The following is a 6528-nucleotide window of genomic DNA, read 5'->3' as shown; positions in this document are numbered from 1 at the left end:
GATTTGAGCGGCAGTTATGCCATTGTATTTAACTGAGAAAACTTTACATGATTTAACTTATAAACGCTACTATACTATCTATGAATCATTTGGTTGCAGGTAGATTTTCAAATCATGGGTAAAAACTTTACGAACTTCCAAATTATTTATGTTTTCAAACCTTTGTCTACTTTTAAGTGACAACGGATTCCCTTACTTAGCCGTCGTGCTAACTACACTTCGATGTGTTTTCCTTATCGGATGTAGTGTAGCATGGGCCCTTGTAGCCCGATGAGCTCTGAATAGGATGGAGGTACAGGTTGAGGTCTACTCTATCCTAGAATAGACACCCTGGAAGAATTATTTCCATATGTATTAAGTTGGATGTTGATGTATTTTGATGTTGTAAGTTTAGCCTGTGCACTTAGGGTGGAGTTTATTAAAGAGGTGATAGAATTCACTATAGGTGTGGCGGTAGCCCCCAGTTTTCTGCTGGTTAGATGTAAGCTTCCGCAATGTATTATTGGGATTTTGTAATAAATCCAAGATGTGAAAATTGGGGTGTTACACCAAATTCTTCTTGTCCCGCTAGTTCCGTAAACCCCTAACCCGCGTTCTTGACGGTTGCTGAGCGGAGGAGCAAATGCTGGTGCTCTTTGAAACGCCAGCGGGCTTTGCCCTTTTCAAAGTATTGGACGAGGGCAAGCTCTCCAAAGTTGAGGTATTTTTGCACTTCGATAAAAGAAAAGTGAACTTTTTTAACATTCGGGTTAGTCTGGTTGATGTTTTGATGCACTGGGATGATTTTGCTTTTGCAGGATTTATGGAAAGAGTTCTCCACAGCCGACACAGCTCGAAAGGTCTTGCTTCTCTTGCTATCTTGTTTTCCCACCCGTTTAGTTAATTTCCAGTAGTAGAGAACAGGAAAAAATGGGGTTGGGGGGTTGTATATTTGTATCTGTAACGTAAAAAGGTGGTGCTGGAGCAATGGTGCAGTGGAGTGTGGTTGTTGCTGGGTGGTCGGATTGAAAGTAGGGATCTTTCTTATTTTCTGATGAAAGTTGAGGTGATTTGTTTTAGAATTTGTGTTTTGTGGAAGCTTTAGCTGGGATTTAATGAGTGTTGTGTGCCGTTTCTATGGTGAGGAGGAATGCAAGTATTAGTCTCACCTATTTTCCTTACCTATCATCAAGTTACATTTATCTGTCGTCGTATTTTTAATTTAGTTGTGTAGTACTGGCTTGTATACTAAATCAAGAAGAATTCAATAATGTGGGTATAGTAATTGAGTGGTCAAAGCTTTTTATGCTAATGAAGTTAAATTTTACCTGAAATATATGATTTGTTTTCAAATTCAAGTGTTAAGTGCTTGTTTTGATTGTTAAAGTCTGTATATCTGAATATGGTCCTGTTGCCTGGGAATATAAAACAGGTTGTAAAGCTGAAGGCATTCTCTAAGTTTGAGAATACTTCTGAAGCATTGTCAGCAGCTACCTTACTGATAGATAGTAAGCCAAGCAAAGGGCTACGCAAGTTCTTGCGAGCTCACTGTGAAAATGACGTTTTAGCTGTAGCTGATTCAAAGCTGGGAAATGCAATCAAGGAGAAACTGGTATGTAATTATTGCTAAGATCTCATTTCTCTTTATTTAATTCCTTACTATTCTTATATTCTGTGATCTTAAATTACCATTTGCCTGCAGCAAATTGACTGTGTGCACAACAGTACGGTCATGGAATTGATGAGAGGATTGAGAAATCAATTGACTGAGCTCATATCTGGTTTGGCTGTTCAAGATTTGGCTCCAATGAGCTTGGGTTTATCTCACAGCCTTTCAAGATACAAGCTAAAATTTAGCCCTAATAAGGTAAATTGCCATTTGTTTTCAGTAGCATACTTAGATCTAAGATACTGCCTTTATTCTTTGCAGTTTGTCAAAATGTGAACTCCAAAAGAAAATAACATTAGCCGTTTTTCTCTATCTTCATGTCTTGATAGTTTGGTTAGCTGTTATGTCATCTATTTATATTATCTAGGTGGATACAATGATAGTCCAAGCAATTAGTCTATTGGACGATCTTGATAAAGAGCTAAACACATATGCAATGAGGGTACGAGAATGGTATGGTTGGCATTTCCCTGAGCTTGCAAAGATAGTACAGGACAATATCCTTTATGCCAAAACTGTGAAGTTGATGGGAGACCGCACAAATGCTGCAAAGCTGGACTTCTCTGAGGTATTTTTTTATTCTATTTATTATTTTATTTTTGACAATTAATGTCTGGGGAATGCCTATCAGTGTTGTGATTCTTTGTTGTTACTATAGGTACTTGATCAATTCAGTTCTCACTACTTGTAGGACTTAATGCCTGGAACCTTTCATTGATTAGTTGGTTATTTGCACGAGGCAAAAAAAACCACATTTTTACAACTTTAGATTGGATTCATTTCTTTTGATTTTAGAGGATGATTCTATTGATTACGGAGTATTATTTTTATTAGGTGTTGGAAGATCTTAGTATCTATTTTTTTTTTTGGAAAATTTAGGTTCTCCCTGAGGAGGTTGAGGCAGAACTGAAGGAAGCGGCCATGATTTCCATGGGAACTGAAGTTAGCGATCTTGATCTAATGAATATTAAAGACCTATGCAATCAAGTTCTGTCATTTTCATAATTCAGAGCTCAGTTGTATGATTATTTGAAGAGCATGATGAATACTATAGCTCCTAATCTAACTGCCCTTGTTGGTGAACTTGTTGGCGCTCGACTTATTGCCCATGGTGGTAGCTTGCTGAATCTTGCAAAGCAACATGGAAGCACAGTTCAGATACTCGGTGCAGAAAAGGCTCTCTTCAGGGCACTAAAAACAAAACATGCAACTCCTAAATATGGGCTTATATACCATGCTTCTTTGATTGGTCAGGCGGCCCCAAAACACAAGGGTAAAATTTCAAGGTCTCTTGCAGCCAAAACTGCTTTGGCAATTCGATATGATGCTCTTGGAGATGGCCAAGATAATACTATGGGATTAGAAAATCGGGCCAAGGTACTACATATACTTGTCAATATAAGACGGGTCTATATGTCTTCTGGTTATTTTCCTGTTATTTTAATCTTGTGCTGAATATTTGTAGCTTGAGGCACGATTGAGAAACTTAGAAGGCAGAGAACTTGGCCGTCTATCAGGCTCAGCTAAAGGCAAACCTAAGATTGAAGTCTATGATAAGGACCGCAAAAAAGGCCCTGGGGCGTTGATAACTCCAGCTAAGGTTGGTGCCAACTGATTTCCCCTTGAATTTCATTTTGTTGATTCTGTGTTTTAAGTTTCTTTAACTGTCCTTTCTTTTGCAGACTTACAATCCTTCGACTGATTCTGTTCTTGGACATACCGAGCCAACTGCCAATAAGGAGGATAAGATGGATCTAGAGAAGAGGCTAGATGAAGTAGCTGAAGCAGTTGAGGCTCTTGCTAATGAAGAGAGCAAGAAGAAGAAGAAGAAAAAGAAGGAAACGGCTGTTGAAGAGGACGCTGGTGTTGGAGGTGGAGAACCCGAGAATGAAGAGGTAGGGAGGAAGGAGAAGAAAAAGAAAAAGCATTTAGCTAAGGGCGGTGAAGGGCAGAATAGTGAAGAAAATGCCGAAGCGGGAGAGAAGAAGAAAAAGAAGAGAAAGCATGCCGAGACTGAAGAAGAAGAAACTGAATCGACCAAGAAGAAAGACAAGAAGAAGAAGAAGAAGAAAACTGCAGATTGATTGTCACAGTCAAATGTGTACACAATTTTGGTATGTACTGGCCTTGTTTTAGTGTTTGAAAATCTTGTCATGCTTTCCCAGCCCCCCTATGACTTCTACAGAAATATTGTATTTTCAACTCAGCTCAAAATATCATTTCATGAATCCATTTATGTTCTTTACTGCCTCAAGTAATTCCTTCCATGCATTTCCTCCCATCAAACAATGTGTCAATGTGAGATGCAAATGTCATATGTTGTGTCCTGAGTAGTGGTGGCAACTTGTAGGTTGAGAATGGTTTTAGTAAATTGTCACCAGTAGTCTTGAAAGTGGATCATTTGACTATTTTTAGATGTATATCCTATTGTTTGAATGGTTCAAATCAAGAAGGCAAATAGGCCATTCAATCCAAGAAGGAAAATAGGTCGCTCCCATTGGGAGTCGAATGATTATAAAGCCAACAACTTGACCAATTTGGTTGAGGTTGCCTTGAACTGTTCTTTTCTTAATTATACTAATGTTGTGTGTTATCCAAATTAATATAATTATTATAGAAAATATATCTCCTAATCAAGAGACACAACAAAAATGACTATCAAGTTAGAAGGATCACTTGTTATGCCATGGACCCGGGTCCACGTTGCGAGGTGGATCCGGGTCCAAAATGGCGTTGTTTTGCTTCAATTACTTCTTTGTCATTGGTCTTTAGAATTCGTTCCTCTATTATATTCATAAATTTTAAATTTTATATTCACAATTTTAGATCTCGATATCCAAAATTACAGAACTCAATATTCACAATTGTAGAATTTTATATTCACAATTTTTGAACTTTATATACACAATTACAGAACTCTATTGTACATAACTCTATATTCACAATTAAAGAACTCTATATTCAAAATTACAGAACTTTATATTCAACAGTATAACACAATTTTTGAATCTATATTCAAAATTTTAGAATTCTATATTTTAAAAAAAAATCATTGAGTGAGGAGACGATGCCACTAACAGTACCATTATTTCATATACGCGTTTTGGACCTGGGTCCATAGCATAATTTGCCTAGAAGGATATAGGGTTTATTGGGTTTGTTTTAGAATTTTGAGATTTTAAAAATTATTTTTAGAACTAAGGATTATATATTTTATATACCTTGTACTCTTTTCTTATCTAGATTTTTCCCACAAGATTTTTCTAACAAGTTTTTAATGTAGCAAGATCATAGCCAAATAATGTCCAAGGGGAAGTGTTATATTATAAATAATATGACTTTTAGTCATTTTTTATCAGAACATCCACATTTGGTCCTAGTATTATTGTGACATGACCATTTTTGGTCTTCTATCAACAAAACAATTGTAATGCCGTTAAATACAAATGCATTTAAGTCTTCAATTATAGATTTCTTTTTAAAAATAAACATAAAAATTAGCAGATTCACTTTATATAAAAATGACCGAAATGCCATCGTATTTAGCGACATTTCAACAATTTTGTTGACCGAGGATAAAAAATGGTCATGCCACAATATACTAGGACCAAATGTGAATGTTCTAATAAAAATGACTAAAAGTGGACTGTCACCTATAAATCTAATACCAAAAATGAAATTAACTTTAAATAATATCATTAGTGGACATTATTATGTAGCGGGCATATTTATGTCCCCATTTATGATTTCTGTTATAGTTATATATCTTATACATATGTTTGTACCTTTGCTCCCAAAAGGTTGAATCCCCATCAGCCCTGTGCATCGGACGGCTTCGGATATTCGAACCGCCCACCCGTTCAGTTTTCAGATTGTCAATTTTAACTCCTATTCGTAGTTTTTTACACAGGTAATCCTTCGGATATTGGCATTTTGGATTTTGGACGGTTCGGGTGATTTGTAATCGGATTTCGGTTGACTTCTTATTCACAAAAAAATAAAAAATAAAAACTAAAACAATAAACTTACAAGTGTAATCTACATGCTTTAAAAAAAACTAAAACAATAAACTTAACATAAAACTTGTACATATTTTGTAATCTACATGCTTTAAAATACAAATTACAAGGCTACAAGCCTAAAACTTACAATTTTACATCAACAAAATACTAAATGTCAAAAACAAAGAACTTAAGTTCGAACTTCCAAGTTACAACTTACTACTTATGAACTTACAAGTTACAAAGTTAGTAAGTTCCAACTTACAAGTTACTTAAATGTTAAAACTTACAATTTACAATTGAAGAACTTAAGAGTCAACTAGTTAGGATTCAAAAAAAAGAGTTACAAGTTAAGTGCCCAAAACTCCAAAAGGCAGTGCAATTAACTGAATTAAGCATCAAACAAGTTAACAACCAGCAATTCAGCATTCAACATCTTCCTGTCCAATGCAAAAACACAAGTTAAAATATATAGTGGATAGTGGAAATTAAAAGTTAAAACCATCACAGATTCACTCATTAACAGTTGTCAGTTGTGTTGAAAAAGAGACTTAGGGAAGGCTCAGATTGCTATGTTTTCACGTCAAGTTAGGATTGGGGGCAAATTGCTACTTCAATTTTGGAATAGAACCCAAAACTAATGAGCAACATACCAACCCAAAACCATTTCAGACAAATGGTGGAAGCATCATCATAGCCATTGACAACTGGAATTAGGACTATACTAATGAGAAATAACAAAATGAGAATAAGGGAGAATAATATACCCGATTACCAGATGTCCAGATCACTAAAAGACTCATGCACTATTGATTCAAATATTCAATTAATCAAGGCAAAAGGTTAAAAGTTTAAGTAATCTGATACATCTATACCTGA

The 6528-nt window shown here is 35.6% G+C and overlaps 1 pseudogene; it reads left to right on the top strand.

The window, feature by feature from the left end:
• The first annotated feature begins 474 nt into the window (after positions 1-474).
• On the top strand, positions 475-3902 carry LOC115998882 (annotated as a pseudogene).
• Positions 3903-6528: the final 2626 nt, after the last annotated feature.

Source organism: Ipomoea triloba, chromosome 1, assembly GCF_003576645.1.
Source record: "Ipomoea triloba cultivar NCNSP0323 chromosome 1, ASM357664v1".
Taxonomy (NCBI): Eukaryota; Viridiplantae; Streptophyta; class Magnoliopsida; order Solanales; family Convolvulaceae; genus Ipomoea; species Ipomoea triloba.
The sequence above is the reverse complement of the archived record's forward strand: the minus strand, read 5'-3'. Positions and strand labels throughout refer to the sequence as shown.